The sequence below is a fragment of the Bos taurus genome, chromosome 16, assembly GCF_002263795.3.
Source record: "Bos taurus isolate L1 Dominette 01449 registration number 42190680 breed Hereford chromosome 16, ARS-UCD2.0, whole genome shotgun sequence".
In the NCBI taxonomy this organism is placed as follows: domain Eukaryota; kingdom Metazoa; phylum Chordata; class Mammalia; order Artiodactyla; family Bovidae; genus Bos; species Bos taurus.
In genome coordinates this window covers 60,930,927-60,950,768 of record NC_037343.1, presented here as the reverse complement: position 1 = coordinate 60,950,768, position 19,842 = coordinate 60,930,927, and the positions used below count along the sequence as shown (strand labels likewise).

The following is a 19,842-nucleotide window of genomic DNA, read 5'->3' as shown; positions in this document are numbered from 1 at the left end:
CCCAGCACAGCCGAGGTACAGAGTGGATGCCCAACAAAGCAGTAAGTTGGCAATGAAACCCATCTGCCAAGAGAAGGCAGGTGTTGAACAGCCAGAACCTTGAGATGAGGGAGGCAGTTTGCCCAACTCCTTTGCTCCAGTGGGAGGACAAGACCTCAGCAAAGAGACTGGAAATGTTCTTTGAGGGATTGGGAAAGGGACTCCACCAAGGACAATATCTTGGCTTGTGGAGTCATCATGCCCACTCAGCTGACTTCTGAGATCTTGAACCTGTGGGTGCCCATCTGTAGTGTTGCATGGTGTCCTCCAGCAGTGGCCTGGAACCTTGGAAATATATCCTGTTTTATGATGGCTGCCTCATCTTGGACACAAGCAACAGTTAAAATCTTCCATGAGTCTATTCTGCTCTCCAGGAGTCTAGAGTGTTTGATTTCCATTATCTTGCAAAAAAACAATTATTCCTTTGAGATCTCTATGCTATTTGATTATTCTTCACTCTATTCCCTGCCCCATCACTGAGGCTCCCTCACTCACTGAGGACTTTAGCAATTGTCTCCTCATCATCTAAGCTTCCACCATCATCCCAGAAAGTTTCAACATATACGAAGATGACCTCTCTAACAGCCTAGCCTCAAATTTCCGTGACTTCCTTAATGCCAATGGCTTTTAATTTCTTTTTATTCATGCACCAAGGTGACTGTACCTCAGACCCGTGTCATTGAAACTTGTTCTCTGGTCAGCCCTCACCTCGACTACCACTACTGTCTCCTGACCAGTCACTCTGCCTCTATCAAAAATCAACAGTGGCTGCACATCTCCTACTGGGGCAAGTCAAGGTCCTTAGCCCAGGAGGCAGCATGCCAGGCTCCATCCAGTCTCTCAACTCATCTTCATAATCTAACATTTCCTTTTCTGACATTACTGGATTATATGCGGCTTCCAGTTCCTCCTGCCATCTCTTGAGACTCCTGGGCCTCCCTCGGCCTGCAAGGCCTCCTTCCTTGTCTACAAAGATGTTCTCTTCTTGTCTGCAAAGACTTTCATCTTCTCGTTCTAGCTCAAACACTACCTGTTCTGGAAAGGCTTCCCTTCCTTGTCTGGGCACAGCTATGGGCTCTTTCTCCTGTGTTCCCAGCATGTGACACAGTCATTATAACATTTATCTGATCAGATTAATAGGAGGAGAGCAGGAACCATTCCTATTCATCTCTATCTCAGTCTGGATGCAGGCCTGATGCAAAGCTGGCTTCAATAGACATTCTGAAAGGAATGAAGGAATGAGTTCTCCAGATGCTCTGTCCTCTGGATATGAATGAGGTTGGAGGAGACTGGGCTCTTGAATTAATTGAACTTCTCTTTTCACCCTGGCCCTGTGCCCTACCCATATGATTAAATCCCCTAATAGAATCTGCCCTGGCTAAGCACCATGTACAAATCCCTCAGCGTTAAGCAAAGTAGAAAAGCTTCCAAGTGCTTGGAGAAGAAAGAGTTGGGTGCCTCAGAGATGGGATGTGAGACAAGCAGGAGACGGACAGGTGGCCATCTACCTCTGAGCTACTAACTACCTGGGAGTATTGATGACTATTTCAAACTAAAACCAATTACCATGCTAGCCACTGTTCAGCACTGTGCTAGCCACTGACAGTGAGGATAAAAGTTAAAAGAGTAGCTTGCATTTACTGACCACTTTCTATGTGCCAGGCACAACTCTATGGAGGAGGCATCATGGTTATTACCCTCATCCTACAGGTAAGAAAACAGGCTCAAGGTCACACAGCTAATAAGTGCTTCGATACGATCCTCTTTCTCTACTGTCATCACCCTTTCTCTCTTCACTGTCCTCATCACGCCCATTCTAATAGAATGCCCTTCTCCCGTCTCCCCTCTATCCACTCTTTCTTCTCATTATCAATGGCAACATCCTCATCTTGCCACCAGCACTCACAAGCATTCTAACATCCACTCTTATCCTACCCTCCCCCTCTTCAGTTACCTCCAAGAGTGGCCCCTCTCCATCCCAAGGCCAGTCCCTCCACCTGCACATTCAGCGCTGTCCTCTCATCTTCTAGGAACCTCACATTGTGAATTATCCTTCCTGTAATGTCTAACTTCTCCATTCAACTGGCCCCTTTCTAACTTTTTTTTTTAATTTTATTTTTAAACTTTACAATATTGTATTGGTTCTGCCATATATCGAAATGAATCCGCCACAGGCATACATGCGTTCCCCATCCTGAACCCTCCTCCCTCCTCCCTCCCCATACCATCCCTCTGGGTCGTCCCAGTGCACCAGCCCCAAGCATCCAGTATCGTGCATCAAACCTGGACTGGCGACTTGTTTCATATATGATATTATACATATTTCAATGCCATTCTCCCAAATCATCTCACCCTCTCCCTCTCCCACAGAGTCCAAAAGACTGTTCTATACATCAGTGTCTCTTTTGCTGTCTCGTATACAGGGTTATCGTTACCATCTTTCTAAATTCCATATATATGCGTTAGTATACTGTATTGGTGTTTTTCTTTCTGGCTTACTTCACTCTGTATAATAGGCTCCAGTTTCATCCACCTCATTAGAACTGATTCAAATGTATTCTTTTTAATGGCTGAGTAATAATCCATTGTGTATATGTACCACAGCTTTCTTATCCATTCATCTGCTGATGGACATCTAGGTTGCTTCCATGTCCTGGCTATTATAAACAGTGCTGTGATGAACATTGGGGTACACGTGTCTCTTTCCCTTCTGGTTTCCTCAGTGTGTATGCCCAGCAGTGGGATTGCTGGATCATAAGGCAGTTCTATTTCCAGTTTTTTAAGGAATCTCCACACTGTTCTCCATAGTGGCTGTACTAGTTTGCATTCCCACCAACAGTGTAGGAAGGTTCCCTTTTCTCCACATCCTCTCCAGCATCTATTACTTGTAGACTTTTGGATCGCAGCCATTCTGACTGGCGTGAAATGGTACCTCATAGTGGTTTTGATTTGCATTTCTCTGATAATGAGTGATGTTGAGCATCTTTTCATGTGTTTGTTAGTCATCTGTATGTCTTCTTTGGAGAAATGTCTATTTAGTTCTTTGGCCCATTTTTTTATTGGGTCATTTATTTTTCTGGAATTGAGCTGTAGGAGTTGCTTGTATATTTTTGAGATTAGTTGTTTGTCAGTTGCTTCATTTGCTATTATTTTCTCCCATTCTGAAGGTTGTCTTTTCACCTTGCTTATAGTTTCCTTTGTTGTGCAGAAGCTTTTAAGTTTAATTAGGTCCCATTTGTTTATTTTTGCTTTTATTTCCAATATTCTGGGAGGTGGGTCATAGAGGATCCTGCTGTGATGTATGTCGGAGAGTGTTTTGCCTATGTTCTCCTCTAGGAGTTTTATAGTTTCTGGTCTTACGTTTAGATCTTTAATCCATTTTGAGTTTATTTTTGTGTATGGTGTTAGAAAGTGGTCTAGTTTCATTCTTTTACAAGTGGTTGACCAGATTTCCCAGCACCACTTGTTAAAGAGATTTGTCTTTAAAATGGATTGTCTTTAATCCATTGTATATTCTTGCCTCCTTTGTCAAAGATAAGGTATCCATATGTGTGTGGATTTACCTCTGGGCTTTCTATTTTGTTCCATTGATCTATATTTCTGTCTTTGTGCAACTGGCCCCTTTCATTGGCATTTAAACGTGCTCAACTGCCTCCTCCTAAAACAATGAAACGACCCTCTCTCTCCATCACAGCCAAACACCTGGAAATACATTTATATAAGCTGTGTCCATTTCCTCACTTTCCACTTTTTCCTCCATCAACTACAATCTGACTTTTGTTTATCACATCACTGAAGTTCTTGCTTAAAATCACTTATGATCTCCATGTTTCTAAAGCCAATGGACCTTTATTGGTGCTCATGTTAACTCACTTCCCAGCAGCACCTCTGCTTTCTCTTTTCTTCAGGAAACACTCTGCTTTTGGCTTTCATGAAGTTTTCACCTCCTGGTTTTTGTCCTATCTCTCTGGATCATCCTTCTCTGTTTACTTTTCAGAATCATCCTACTCTACTTGAAGTTAGTCCCAGGCCTTCTCTTCTGGGCCCATCTTCAGTCCCTAGGCAGCCTCATCCATGCCATGGTTTCTATGACCCCCAGATGTTGATGACTTACAAGAGGCATATTTCCTGCCCAGACTTCTCAAACCTCCTGCTTCAGATGATTCAAAGGCTTCTCAAGTACAGCACGGTTGAGGTTGAACTCATGATGTTTGCCCTGAAGTCTTGTCCTCCCCCACTATATCCTGTCTCAGGAAATGGTACCACTGTCCACCACACAAAACTGGGAGCCTAGGACTTATCCACAATACTTTCCTCTCAACGCTCACATCCAAACCACCACTTCCCGTTCCTTTTACCCTCTAGACCTCTCAAATCTGCCTGCTTCTCTCCACGTCTACTACATACAGCCCAGTCTAAACAACTGTCATCTTTCACCTGGACTACTTCACGAGTCTCCTGATTGATCTCACTGGATATACTCTTGACCACTTCGAACAGACGATCCACATCATGCAACCAGAGAGATCTCTTTGAAATAGAAAATCTGACTATGTCGCCCTCCTGCTTCAGTGACTACCCACTCCTTTAGAAACATCAAATCCTTACCTGTGGCCAATCAGATTCTGCATGTTCTAACCCCTTTCTGCCTCTCCTGATCACCTCATGTGCTTGTCCCTCTCTCTCTCTGCACCCCAACCCACTGGCCTTTGGCATCTTAACATACCATGTTCCCTGTAGCCACAGCCTTTCTCCATTTCTAGAATACTCTCTCCCAGTTCCCAAAGTCCCCTCACATCCTTAACTCCTGCTTACTCTTCAGGTTTCAGCTCAATCAGCATTCCCTCAGGATGACTTTCCAGGTCCTCCTTGAGTGGCCTCAGACCATCCATGAAACCCTCTTATAATGTACCACGTGCCTCTAGTGACGGTGGTTTAGTTGCTAAGTTGTGTCTGACTCTTGCAACCCATGGACTATAGCCTGTCAGGCTCCTCTGCCAATGAGATTTCCCAGGCAAGAATGCTAGAGTGGGTTGCTATTTCCTCCTCCAGGGGATCTTTCTGAACCAGGGATTGAACTCAGATCCCTGGCATTGCAGGTGGATTCTTTATGACTGAGCCACCAGGGAGCTTACCATGTACCTCTGCTTTACAGCTTTTATCACTGTGTCACTTTATACCGCCCTTGTGAAAATCTGTTTCCTCCCAACGACTTCAAGCTCCATGGGGACTGGGGCTTTGACTGTTTTGGTTTTTCTCCCCACTCAACATGGCATCTGGTCCCATCACTTCATGGCAAATAGATGGGGAAACAGTGACAGACCTTTTTGGGAGGGGGGGCTCCAAAATCACTGCAGATGGTAACTGCAGCCATGAAATTAAAAGACACTTGGTCCTTGGAAGAAAAGTTATGACCAACCTAGACAGCATATTAAAAAGCAGAGACATTACTTTGTCAACAAAGGTCCATCTAGTCAAAGCTATGGTTTTTCCAGTAGTCATGTATGGATGTGAGAGTTGGACTCTAAAGGAAGCTGAGCACTGAAGAATTGATGCTTTTGAACTGTGGTGTTGGAGAAGAGTCTTGAGAGTCCCTTGGACTGCAAGGAAATCCAACCAGTCAATCCTAAGGAAATCAGTCCTGAATATTCATTGGAAGGACTGATGTTGAAGCTGAAACTCCAATACTTTGGCCACATAATGTGAAGAACTGACTCATTAGAAAAGACCCTGATGCTGGGGAAGATTGAAGGCGGGAGGAGAAGGGGACGACAGAGGGTGAGATGGTTGGATGGCATCACCAACTCAATGGACATGAGTTTGAGCAAACTCTGAGAGTTGGTGATGGACAGGGAAGCCTGGTGTGCTGCAGTCCATGGGCTCGCAGAGTCGGACACGACTGAGCGACTGAACTGAACATGGTATCCCCTGTGACATTCAATAAATACTTGTTCACATCTCGAAAACGCGATCCTCACTTTTCAACTCAACTCTAACTAGCTTCTGGCCACGTCACTCCTCCGAAATTGCCCTTGTTAAAGTCATCCACAACCTTCGAACTGCCAAAACCACGCTCCTGTGGAGGCCTGATGTTCTACCAGCTGGACTGAGGGTTTCCTGCACTAAAATAGAAACCTGGCAGTCATTCCTCAATTCTCAGGGAGAAAAAATGAGCTGACAGAATATTCTCAATTTAAAGTTTTTGTTTCAGAAAGTTTTCTTAAAATGTGACACCTACAATTCTGTGCCTGTGATAGAGTCTGGCATAGGATGCTCTCGGATTTAGTTCAAAATTATACATTCAGCCATTTTACTATATAAATATTTCATGGGGTTCTTTAAAGAGCACCATGATTCCCATGGGTTTTACTACCTGAACGAGTATTTGAGACCCACTGAAAGTTTTTAGTTTTCTGATTTGTTCTCTTGGAGGTATCTCATACAATTTATCAGGTTGTTATTCATTTTAGCAACTAGCCTCTCCCATTGCCCTTCGTCCCTATTTTTATATTTATCACCTCTTCCTATGATCTCCTCCATGTACTTCAAGTCCCTGGAGGGTACAGGGACCATGGCTTTTCCTTTTCTTTCCCCCTTTCTCTTTCTCTCTCGCTCCCTCCTTCCCTTTCCTTCCCTCTCTCTCTCTTTCTCTCTCCCCCATTCCTACCTCTCCCCAGTGATCCCAGCATGTGGCCCAGGCACATGGATCATGTTTGTTGAATGAAGGAATAAATGGATGACTGAATAAATGAATAAACAAAATAGTGAGACAGAACCTACATCCTTGGTCCCAGTACTCTTCCTTCTATGCGCCACTGCCTCCCAATTGAACAACTCAGTGACTCAGCGGTGCGGTACAGCAGAAACGTAAATTTCACATATGGAAAATACCAGCCACTGTACTTTCTTTAAACTACAATGAATCTGATACAAACCTATTATAGCTTTACAAGTCTTGTCCTTGTGAGCTTCACTTCTAATATCTAATCCATCATCAAGCCCTGTTGATTTTACCACCAAAAAAGAACAACAACAACAAAAAATCATAGTGGGCACCTATTTAATGGGGATATAGAGTTTTATTCTCTAAGTATCTGAAAATGCTGTGCCTGAGGCAGAAGCTGGGTAAATCATGATGTTTTACTGATATGAGTGTATCTCTGAACATTCCACATTCTATCATAATCCTGTGCCTTTGCCCAAGCTGTTCTCTTAGCCACTTCTGCCCTTTCTCCTGAGCTTATCTGTCAAAATCATACTTCACCTTCAAGGCTCGGTTCAAAACTCACCTCCTGCAAAAAGACCTTCATAATCTATCAGAATTACCGTGGCAGCCTGACTCACCCTAGCCCCTGCATGTGACAGCATGTCGCCTGTTCCTCTGCTTGGCGTTGACTTCTTTGGTCTGCAAAGTCCTACTGCTGACATGAATGTTTCTCTCCCAGATTGCCTTGCAGGCAACTCAGATCTGGGGACAAGACTGTGCTCACCTTTCTGCCTCCTCAGAAAACAATAGGCATTTTCTGAATTGAAGTGTGTTAGGCTGATCATCCACTACTCGTACGTATGTAAATAGCATCTTTGTGCTTGTCATAAGGTGACTTTTTGAAAATATCCATAGATGGGGTATCTGGCTTTCCCGCCTTCTGGCTGGCTCCCGACCGCCTTAGCTGAGACTCCCATCCAGCTTCTTGCTCTCACTCCTGCTGGCAACTGCAGCATAGAGAAGGAGCCTGTGTGCTCCAGAATTTATTTGGAGAAAAATTCAAGCTGCTTCTTTTTGAAGTGGAATGGGAGTCAGAGGTGAGCCCTAGCCAGTAAGCTGCGTGGGAGAAGAAAGGTTTGCCATGAGCAAGCCTCTCAGCTCTCAGGCTGTTGTGTTTTTTTTTTTTTTTTCCCAAACAGCAGACAGACTCCCAGCACAGATCTAGGGCTCAGGGGACACTCTGCTCATCTCCCTCCTTGACTGCAGACCTCGGGCCTCCCAAGCACATCCTCACGGCCCTCCACACCACTGGTATCTGGACTAAAGCAGAGACAATCCCTCCTCCTCCCTCCATCCCCGGGGAACATCACACTCGCAGTCCACTCAGCCCAGCCCTAATGCACACACAGAGACAGAAACAAGAAAGATGAAAATCCAAACCAAGAGCGCTGACTGCTTTGTCCCTGAACCCTGCTTTATACAAACCTATCCAGCCTGCACAGATTCCAGCTCATCCATCAAAGCATGGAATGCTCAGCCACATGCTGTTATAACCCAAACTGAGTCTGCAAGCGCTTCTGTGATGCCGCTATGCCTGTGTTGCAGGTTACCGGGCAGAGATCGGAAAAGCCATTGAAAGGAGAGCATAAAGTTGTCGTCGCTTGATGGCAAAAGGTTTTCACGTGTAACTGATCAAGAGGTTAAATGAGATAATGTAGGCAGAATGCTCAGCAGAGTAACTGAACAGAGAGAGCTCCCAATGAAAGCTTCCCACCTAACAGTGCAGGAGGGCCTCTTCTCATGTGATTAGAAGCAAGCCTTTCTTCCACTGGTTCTGCTATTCTACAGTCTGTCCTACCTGAAGGAGGGAAGTCAGTGCCTAATACCTGCCCCCAACCACCTTTGTGCATCTAATGGCTTCTAGGCTGCATGGGGGGAAAAACTGAGCTGTGCATCTATGCAGATGGGGAGCACCCAAAGGGGCTTCTGGGGACACATTGATTGATGCACGGACAACTGCATCAATATCTTTCCTTCCTCTTCTGGGTCTATAATACATTCCTAGATCCCAGAACAATTTTCAAAACTTTTCTTTCAAGCGTATCTCCCTTCCTCTCCTTTCCGAGGTCCAAATGCAACACCAGAAACAGACCTCCTCTGCCCTTTCTGAAGTCCAACCACAGTGTTCCTCCCCTCCCTTGTTTAATGCTATCCAGGTGCTGATGCTTTATCCTGTATAGAGGAACAATCGGGCAGTACCATCCTGAGAGCTCTCCCAGGTGGCTCAGTGGTAAATAATCCACCTGCCGATGCAGGAGATGTGGGTTCAATCCCTGGATCAGGAAGATCCCCTAGAGGAGGAAATGGCAACTCACTCCAGTATTTTTGCCTGGGAAAACCCATGGACAGAGGAGGCTGGTGGGCTACAGTCTATGGAGTCCCAAAGGGTCGGACACGACTTAGAGACTAAACAACAACAAATATGGCAGTAAAAAGGATAGTTGGTATTTCTTCGTGTTGTTTTCAAGGCTGGAGATATCCTATCTCCCCTACCCAGTTCAGAGAGGCTAAAACACCTCTCATCCCAACTTTCCAAGCAAAACCTGCCTGAAGTCAAAAGAATTTTAGATGGCCCAGAGCCTATGGGCCCTGTGCGGTCTCTCAGCACTTTTGCTTTTATCCAAAAGGGAACCAAGCAACCCTAGGGGGAATATTGCCCCACCCCGTTCAGCTGGAGAAGAGCTTGAGGGACTATGTCAGACACAGGGCAAGGAAAGAGGTTTTTATTAAGAATAGTTGATGCATTCACATGATTCAAAAGTAAAAATGTATAAGAGAGTTTACAGGGCCACTCTCCCTGGAGGCAACAGATATTATTAGCTTTTGTATATATGGTTATGCAAATACAAGCAAATATCTTGAACTGCTTCTTCTTTCTTCTCTTTTATAGTGTGAACAGTAGCTTATTATACACACCCTATGCATGTTTTCCACTTAGCCCCTATCTTGAAAACTGTCCTATATCAATTATATATTAATAGTAAGCTTCCTAAATTTTTTTTTTTTAATGGAGGAACAGAACAGTATTCCACTATCTGGAAGTACTACAAGTCCCCCTTTAATGAGCATGTAGGTTGTTCTTTCATTGTTCAAACAATACTATAAAGGATACATGTCTATGTGGCCACATGCGAGAACAAGGGCAAATTAGATTCTTAAAGTTGGAATCACTGAGTCAGATGGCATGGGCATTACTAATATTGATAAATGCGTCTAAAATGCTCTCCAAAGGAGTACTACCAGTTTACTCTTTGACCAGCGATGTATGAAACTGCCTGTTTTCTCAGAACCTCATCAGCAGTTTGTCCATCTTTTTGATGTTTGCTAACTGAATGGTAAATAAATGTCATCGCCGTTTATACTTTACATATTAAAGAAATTAATCTGTTTTGTATGAGTTAAATGCCTGAGTTCTAGAGGGAGAAAAGAGCATCCCGTTTTACCAGGACAGCACGTCCTCTGAAGTCTAATGGGATCACAAACATCCCTTGGACCTACAAATAACAGTCTTTATTCACAATGTTCTGTATTTTTAGCTCCCACATGTGTGTCTGTTCTTAGGGGGAGGAGAGTTGCCCTGTGGAAGGAGCAGAGACAGAATCAGACAGACCTGGGTTCCAGGCACAGCTTTGCCACTGACGAGCTTTACGATCTTAGCAAATTGCTTAACCTTTCCTAAATATGAAATTTCATATTTCCATGAAATATGGGGATCATAATACTGATCTTTTGCAAAGCCTTATCTCTGGTACACAGAAGGTAGTTAGCAAACAGCAGCAGCTTTCATTAGTGTTAATAACCATCAGGCCAGATTCTAAACCTCAGGGCACTTTTCACAACTGACAGGTCCTGAACTGCCCACCCCGGGAAAAGGCTCTTTTGTTAAATGGCCACCCAGAGGATTCCCAACTCCTTCCTGTAAGTCACCCCAGGCTCCTTCCAAAGTTATCAGGAGAGCTCACTAAAATCCCCTTCAGAGCCTCTGGGTGAGGGGTGGGCTGTTTCTGTGCCAGGCTCCTCTGCTGCCAGATGACATTTGTATTCAGGCTGAGGGCTCTCTGGTCTAGGCAGAGCTCATTTCCAATTACAGATGGGCAAGTCAGAGACAAAACAGAGATTCTTTAGCAAAACATGAAGGACTTGCTCTCATCAGCAGCACAGGCCCATCTTAGCTTTCCCAAACACTATTTTTGATGAGGTCAACTACATGCAGATTTCTAGCTTTGGCAGGAATCTCAGTGATGTTTACAGCTGGGCTTCTATCTATGCATATAATACCCCTTCCTCCCAAGGAACTTGAGACTTTTCCCATTCAAGGTCCTGTCTCATTTCATTACCCCCAACCCCTAGCATGGCAGGAATTATGACAGTGAGGGAACTGTGAGGAGGACCTTGCTGCTGATGTCTAATGCCCCGGCTGAACCTCAGGAAACCACATGAGTGCCGACCTGAACCTACATGTCTGTATTCTGTTGGCTTAGATCTCCTGCGTGGGAGCTGGACCCTCCTGGGAGACGTCTGAGAAATTACAACTGCTTTCAGAAAATGTTCCTTTGCTCTTTCCTCCCCCTAGGTCCAACTCTGTCAGTCTGAAGGAAAGGGGCAAGATTCAAATGTGATTTCAAGTACATTCATTAGAACAGAAATAAAGCGGCCTTTCGCACCCCCCACCCCCGCCCAAGACTCCAGATCCCAGGGGATCGCAACAAAGTGAACTTGCTGCATCTGGAGTCCAACATCGTTTGTCTCTCACACGGTATAAAACGTGCCGACCCACGGGAGGTGGGGGGGGGGGCGGGGAGACCTGGCAGAGCACAGAGATCAGACTGTGTAGACCGCGACCCGTGTCAGTTACACTGCAGCCTCCTTAGGATCGCAGCAGAGTCCTGCTAGTGGAAACCACCTTCCCCGCAACCCAGGTCCTCCCGGTCCGCAGCAGGGCGGATTGGAAAGGACGAAAGAAAGTGCCTCAGCTGATGCGGGGGCCCCCAGCCTGCGCGCTGGACACCGGCCCCCCAATCCGCATCTCCGCCACATTAAAGTAGTTGGAGCAAACTTGCAGGGCCCCAGAGAAAAGCAATGCCCAGATGAGGCAGAAAAGCATGGATGGTGTAAATAGCCCAAAGACACCGACAGAGAAGACAGCTCTCCACCCCTGCCCTCCTTCGCCGCCTTGGGAGGCGCAGAGTAGCCAGGAAGCCCTCCACCCCCGCGGTGAGGGTCTCGCACGCGCCGCGCTGGGCGCTCTACTCGCCCATACGAGCCGGATTTCCGAGTTAGTGGAGCGCGAGCAGCAGAATGGGGGGAATCACCCCGACACTGCTTTCCGCTCACCTCCGGATCTCTCTATCAGAGCCAAACCCTCCTCCCGGCCGCTGAGCCGAGTTCCAATGTGGCTGGCGCCTCCAGTCAGACCTGCCGCGCCCTCCTGCCCGCGCGCTGCCCGAGGGATGCGGGGCTGGACGCCCGCCCTGGGCCCCAGGACGAGGCGGACAGAGGGCCCGGGTGACAGTCCGATTTCTCTGTCCCCGAGGCAGGCAGTCAGCCCCCGGCAATCCTGGACCGGCGAGGCTGAACAGGCTTCGCGAACGCACCTCCGCCCGACTTATTTTGAAAAACTTCAGGAAAACCATCAGCACATCGAGCCCAAATTGCAAGGCTGGCCCGGGGGCGCCCGCGCGCTCGGACCCACCCGCAGCGCGGACGGACAGTTCCCATCCACCCCGGGTCCTCAGTCCCCGCCCCGAGCCCCGCTCACTCACGCGCGCCGGGCCAGACCTCGCGGCCAGCCGTGTCGCGGGCCGGGGCAGCCGCATGGTCCCTGGGAGCTCGCGTGCGCCAAGGCGCAGAAGCCGCGTCCGTGTGGGGGTCCCGCCGGGCGGAAAGCGCCGCGGAGCAGGTCGGCGAGGCCAAGCCGAGGCGGGCGGCGGACGTGCGGCCGCGGGCAGGAACCCGGCAAGGCCCGCCCCGGGGCGGGGACCGCAGAACCCGGGGGCCTGGCCACGAAGCCGGAGACATTCCCCCCTCCCCCCACCCCCACCTCCTCGGAGGGAGCTGCTCTGGGGCCGAGCGGGAGAGGCGAGCGGGTGCCCAGACCCAGCAGGGCATGGCCACGGCCAAGGCCAAGATAGGGGTCGGCAGAGGGCGGCGATCCAGGGGCGCGCTTACCCGGCTTCGGAGGCGCCTTCGAAAGTACGCGCTGGCCGGGAGCATCCCGGCGCAAATCCCGGCGCCCCGCGTGGTCCTCCGCCCGCCGCGCGCCCTCCCTTCTGCCTCCTTCGGGGAACCTCGGCTTGGATTAACGCCTTACTCTTTACCTCTGCTGAGCGGCTCCGCTCCGGCGACGGCTCCGGGGTTGGGCTCCCACGGGGTCTGCGCGCGTCCTTCCGGGCGCCCCGGGCTGGAGAGGCCCACGTGAGGCTCCTCCGCCCTCCCCGGCACTCGGAGGACTGACGCTGCCCGGAGCCGAGAACCTCATCGCCCCTCCAGGTGCTGGCACTGGGGGCAGGTGCCGAGCGTCCTGATTGGCGCTGGCCCGCATCCTGGGAGAATCCCCTGCTAGAGAGGCTGCCTGCTCCAGGGCGAAGGGAAGAGATGGAACAGCGCAGGTGGTTGCCTTCCAAAGAGGCTTCCCTGCCTTTTTGCCTAAAAAAAAAATGGAAACTCGGTGTCGGGCGCCTTAGGAAGGCTGGCTCAGGGGACTTGGTATGCTACGTACAGATTGGGTCCGGCGCGGAAAACTCTGGGAGAATGACAGTCGTAAGGGCCGGGGGGTGTCGCTGTCCACTGGGCTTGGCCTCGAGAGCCGCCTGAACGGCTCATTTTTCTAACTCCTAACTCCGGTCCGCACTGGTCCCTGAAGCCCCAGTGACACCTGATGTCCCCGCCATTGAGGGGTACCTGGTCCTCGGGCTGGGCAGGGAGGGAGTCAGTGTGTGATCAGAGTTGGGCTGGCAAGATTTGGCAGGAAAAGACAGGGAAGAAGAAGCAGAGCTCTTCCCCACAACACAAGGAGAAAACGTTAAGGGTGCTCGAGACTCTAGTTAAATCATCCTCTTATAAAGTTTTTATAGGAGCTTCCCTGGCGGTTCAGAGTTGAGATGACGGGCTTCCCTGGTGGCTCAGACCGTAAAGAATCCGCCTGCAATGAGAGAGACCTGGGTTCCATCCCTGGGTTGGGAAGACTCCCTGGAGGAAGGCACGGCAACCCACCCCACTATTCTTGCCAGGAGAATCCCCATGGACAGAGGCCCCTGGCAGTCTACAGTCCTTGGGGTCACATAGAGTCGGACATGACTGAGCGACTCAACACAGCACATAAAGCTTTTAAAGTTGCTTCTGTGCTGTACTTCCAGACAATGAATTTTGACATCAATAGTTCAGGAGATCTGCCTGGAGAACCTGACGGAACGAGACAGAAGGAAAGTGTCCCTTTCCAGGACTTCCAAATTTGGGAAACTTTTACCTGATTTGGTCTGTTTATCTTTCTCCTGACCCTGTTCCCATCTTGCTTAAACTGAGGACTGGGGAGGAGAGAGGGATGGGGTCACCCGTCTTCATGCTCAAGGAGGGAGCCTTTCTGTTCCACGTCAAATGTTTTCCTCTTCTTGCCCTGGATAGCCTGGAGGATTCAAAGCCAAGGTGAACCAAATACAGTTTGGAAAAAAAAAAAAAAAAACTATAGTCCCTCAGCTCAAGTCCAACTTGTAACAGAGGGGAGTAAGAAATTTAGCACTTTAGAACAAACTTTATTATTCCTAAGCATTGAGAAAACAACAACAACAACATCCATAGGCAATCTACCCACTTCATCAACCTAGCGGGTCTGCCATTTCCTCAACACTCCATTTCCCCCCCGTCTCTCTTGACAGGTTCTAAATTTTGACCTCAGACTCTCCTGTGCTGCTTTTTCTCACACAGTCAAACCTCACACCTACATTCCTCCGTCCTCATTTCTTCTCAAAGTCGAGACAGTGAAATATGAAGGGATGCGTTATTTTCTCATAAACAATTACACACAGAGAAAAATACACTAAACTTTGTAATAACCACCAGGACATTGCCATCAACTCAGATCCCATTGTTTTTCATAAGTCCTTCCCCCTAAAGCAACAACTATCCTAAGTGTATGGTAATTACTTCCTTATATATATTTTATAGTTTTATCAGCTTGTTACTCATCTCTAAACACTGTAGTTTAGTTTTTGAACTTTCTGTTTATGGAGCAATATAGCACGAGCATTTTGTTGTGTGTCTGGCCTCTTCTTTCACTGCGTTATGTTTATGAGGTCATCTGTTTTGTTGTGTGCAGTTGTAGTTGGGTTATTACAAATAATGCTGCTAATAATGTTCTTGCATGTATCTATATATTTCCTGGCATGCAAGGGCAAACTTTTCTTTAGTGTATATATCTTGGAGTAGAATGGCTAAGCTATAGGGTATACTTACATTTAAGTCTTTCAGAGAATACTAGATTGTTCTCCATAGTGGTCATAAAGTTTACACTCCTAGCAGAGATGGATGATTGTTCCAATTACTCTACATCCTTGCCAAAACATAACATTGTCAGACTTCTTCATTTTTGTCAACATTACTGAGATAGATACCCGGGAGAGCAATCTCTGAATTGTGTGGTAGTTGCATTTGCATAATGGTATCAAAATTGTGATCTTCATTTCATATACCTAATTATTTGGGTTGGCCAAAAAGTTTGTTTGGATTTTTCTGTAACATCGGATGGAAAAACCCAAACGAACTTTTTGGCCAACCCAATACAAATGAGGTTGCGCACTTTTACATGTGTTTATAGACTAATCAAATTTTCTGTTTTGTTAAATGCCTTTTCAAATCTTTACTCGCCACTAGAATCCTTCAGGTTTCCCTGTAAAACCACACCTGCTTTCGCCTGGCACCCCTTCCCATCCCTCCTGGAAACCATGTGTCTATTTATCATTTCAATAAATTGTGTAATTTCAAGAATGATATACTGTCCATTATAAATAAATAAAACTGTCCAGTCCATAACTTTTTGGATTTTTTTCCTCACTGACCATAATTCTTTGGAAAATCATGCAGGTTTATTTATTGGATGGTATTAATGTACCGTGGTTTGTTTAACCATTCACTCACCCATTGAGAGACATCTTCCCTCACCCCCCAGTTTTTTGAGCTATTATAAATAAAGCTGCTGTAAACATTTGCACACAGGTTTTTTGGCCTAAATAGTTTTCCTGTTACTGAGATAGATACCCAGGAGAGCAATCTCTGAATTGTGTGGTGGTTGCATGCTTGGTTTTTTGGAACTGCCAACCTGTTTTACAGAGCATTGTTCAGTCGCTCAGTCGTGTCTGACTCTTTGGACGCCATGGACTGCAGCACACCAGGCTTCCCTGTCCTTCACCATCTCCTGGCGTTTGCTCAAATTCATGTCCATTGAGTCAGTGATGCCATCCAGAGTAGCTTACCATTTTTCCATTCCACTAGCAATGTATGACGGACCCCATTTCTCCACATTCTTGCCAACATTTGGTGTTAATATTGTTTTTGAGATTTTAGCCGTTTTGATAGATCTGCAGTGATAGCTCATGGTGATTTTAATTTACCTTCTCCTACTGGCTAATGATGTTGGACATCTTTCACATGCTTATATTTCCATCTATATGTTCTCTTTGGTGAAATGTCTGTTTATATCTTTGGGGCATTTTCTAAATGGATTGTTTATTTTCTTACTGTTGAGTTTTGAGAGTTCTTCATATACTCTAGTTCCTAGTCCTTCTGTGTATGTGTGGTTTGAAAATATTTTCTCCAGTCTGTAACTTGTCTTTTCATCCTCTTTACATGGATACTTTTTTTTCCCTTTGCAGAGGAAATGTTAAATTTTAATAAGGTCTGGTTTTTCAGTTTTTCCTATTATGAGTCTTGATTACTGTAGCTATATAATAAACCTTGAAATTGGGCAGACTGATTCTACCCATATTTGTTCTTCCTATTGAAAATTGTTTTAAATCTTCTAGTTCCTTTGCCTTTCCATTTAAACTTTAGAATAATCTTCTCTATATCTACAAAGAACCTTCCTGATATTTTGATAAGAATTAGGGAGAGAACATTCAATCTTTTCCTCATTAAGTATAAATTAGCTGTAGTTATCAACTTGGCAAATTTGCCTTCCGTTCCTATTTTTGTGAAAGTTTTTGTCACAAAAGGGGGTTGAATTTGGTCAATCATTCTTATACTGATTATATAACCATGTGATTTTTTTTTTCTTTTTAGCCTGTTAATATGGCAAATTACATTGATTGATTTTTATAAATTGATCCCACCTTGCATCTCTGAAATGAAGCCCACTTGGTCATGGTATATAATTCTCTTTATACGTTGCTAAATTCTATTTGCTCATATTTTCTTAAGCACATTTGTGTCTATATTCATTAGATGTATTGGTCTGAAGTTTTCTTTCTTTGTATGGTCTTGATCTAATTTTCATATCACAGTAATACTGGCTTCATTAAATGAATGGGGAAATGTGTCCTCCTTTTCCATTTTCTGGAAGAGATGATGTAGATTTGATGTCGAATCTTCTTTAAATGCTGGTAGAATTCTCTGGTGAAACTATCTGAGCCTGGAGGTTTCTTTTTTGGAAGTTTTTAAATTACAGATTTAATTTCCTTAATAGTTACAGGTTTGTTAAAATTGTCTACTTCAGTTTGGGTGAGATGTGGTACTTCATATTTTTCAAAGAATTGGCATTTCATGTAAGTTGTCAAATTTATGTGTGTTCACCATATTCCCTTGGTATCTTTTTGAAGTCTGCAGGGTCTATAGTATATTTCCTGTTTTGTTCTTGAAACACTGGTGATCTGTGTTATCTCTTTTTTTCCTTTGTCAGTCTTGCTAATTTTACCGATTCCTTCAAAGAAACAACTCTTTCTTTCTTGAATTTCTCTATTGTTTTTCTGTTTTCAGTTTTATTTGTTTCTAATCTTGTCTTCCTTCTTAATACTTTAGGTTTATTTTGCTCTTTTTCCTAGGTTCTTGAGGCAAAAGCTTAGATCATTGGTTCAAGACTTTCTTCTTTTCTATTTACACCCACTTAATGAAATAAATTTTTCTCTCAGTCCTGCTTCCTCAGCATCCCATAAATTTTGATATGTTGTATTTGAACTTTTATTTTATTCAATAATTTTTTTTAACTTCCCTTGAGACTTTCTTTTTTGATGAAATGATAATTTAGAAGTATGTTGTTTGGTTTACAAGTGTTTGGAGATTTCCTTTTATCTTTCTGTTATTGATTTCTACTTTGATTCATTGTGGTCAGCCTACTTCACTCCACATTTCCGGTCCTGGCTAGAGCCTCTAGTGAAATATTGAATAGCAGTGGAAAGAGCCGACTTCCTTGTCTTGTTCTTGACCTTAGGGGGAAAGCATTCAGTCTTTCACCACAAAATATGTTAGCTATGGGTTTTTGCCTAGATGTCCTTTATCAGGCTGAAGAAGATACCTTTTATTCCTAGTTTGTTGAATGTTTCTTGTTTTAAAAAAGAATGTTGGATTTTACCAAATGCCTTCTACAGCTATTGATGTGGTCAAATGGTTTTGACTTTTATTCTGTTCAAGTAGTGTATTATAGTTTTTGATTTTTGGATGTTAAAACAATCTTGCATTCCTAGGCTAAATCTCACTTGGTCCTGCTGAATAGGAGAATGCAATGGCGACCCACTCCAGTACTCTTGCCTGGAAAATCTCATGGATGGAGGAGCCTGGTAGGCTGCAGTCCATGGGGTCTCAAAGAGTCAGACACGACTGAGCGACTTCACTTTCACACATTGGAGAAGAAAGTGGCAACCCACTTCAATGTTCTTGTCTGGAGAACCCCAGGGACGGAGGAGCCTTGTAGGCTGCCGTCTATGGGGTTGCACAGAATCGGACACGACTGAAGTGACTCAGCAGCAGCAGCCTGCTGAATAATCCATTTTATGTGTTGCTGGATTTGATTTGCTGGTATTTTGTTGAGATGTTTTGCATCTATATTCATCAGGTATATTTATCTATAGTTTTCTTTTCTTGTAATGTCTTTATCTGATTTTGGTATCAGGGTAATACTGGTCTCAGAATGAATTGAGAAGTGTTCCCTCCTCTTCCATTATTTTGGAAGAGTTTATGAAGGAAGAATTCATCTTTCAACAATATAAAATTCTTTAGTGAGGCTATCTGGGGCTAGGCTTTTCTTTGTGAGTAGTTTCTTAATTACTAATTAAATCACTTTATTTGTTATAGGTATATTCAGATTGTTGTATTTCTTGTGGAGTCAGTTTCAGTAGTTCACATCTTTTAAGGAATTTGTCCATTTTATCTAGATTATCTAATTTTTTGGTATACAATTATTCATAGTACTCCTTTATAATCCTTTTTATTTCTGTAATGTCAGTAGTGATTAGCTTTTATTCTTGAGTATAGTAGCTTGCCATGGGGCTGCAAAGAGTTGGAAATGACTGAGCAAATAAAATAACAAATAGTAACTTAAGTCTCCTCTTTTTTTTTCTTGAGTGGTCTAGTTCAAATTTGGTCAATTTTGTTGATTTTTTTTCAAGTCACAGTTTTTGGCTTTGTTGATTCTCTATTGTTTTTCTATTTTATATCACACTTATTTCTACCCTAATCTTTATTATTTCCTTCTTCTTGCTTTGGATTTAGTTTGCTCTTTTTTCTAGTTTCCTAAGGTAGAAGTTTAAGTAATTGATTTGAGGTCTTTCTTCTTTGTTAATATATTGATGGCTCTTTATAGGTATGCACCTCTCCTTAAGCACTGCTTTCACTGTATTCCATAAGTTTTGGTGTGTTATGTTTTCATCTTCGTTCATCTCAAATTTTTAATTTTCCATTGGATTTCATCCTTGACCTATTGGTTATCTTGAAGTATGTTGTTTATTTCATATTTGTGAGTTTCCCAAATTTATTTATGTTAGTATTATCTAATTTTATTCCATTCTGGTTAGAGAACATGTTTTCTTTGATGTCACATCTATAAAATGTACTGAGAC

General features: G+C 44.7%; 1 protein-coding gene across 3 annotated transcripts in view; it reads right to left on the bottom strand.

Moving 5' to 3' along the window:
• FAM163A (family with sequence similarity 163 member A) overlaps positions 1-13,362 on the bottom strand; it is a 97,342-nt gene extending 83,980 nt beyond the window's left edge. The window contains exon 1 of one of the 3 annotated variants that reach the window (XM_024976875.2): positions 12,974-13,362. The gene's annotated coding sequence lies outside the window, so the exon portion shown is untranslated. Of the gene's footprint in view, positions 1-12,567; positions 12,900-12,973 lie in introns of those variants that run through there. The other 2 variants (XM_024976876.2, XM_002694163.6) reach the window with 2 other exon arrangements.
• Positions 13,363-19,842: the final 6,480 nt, after the last annotated feature.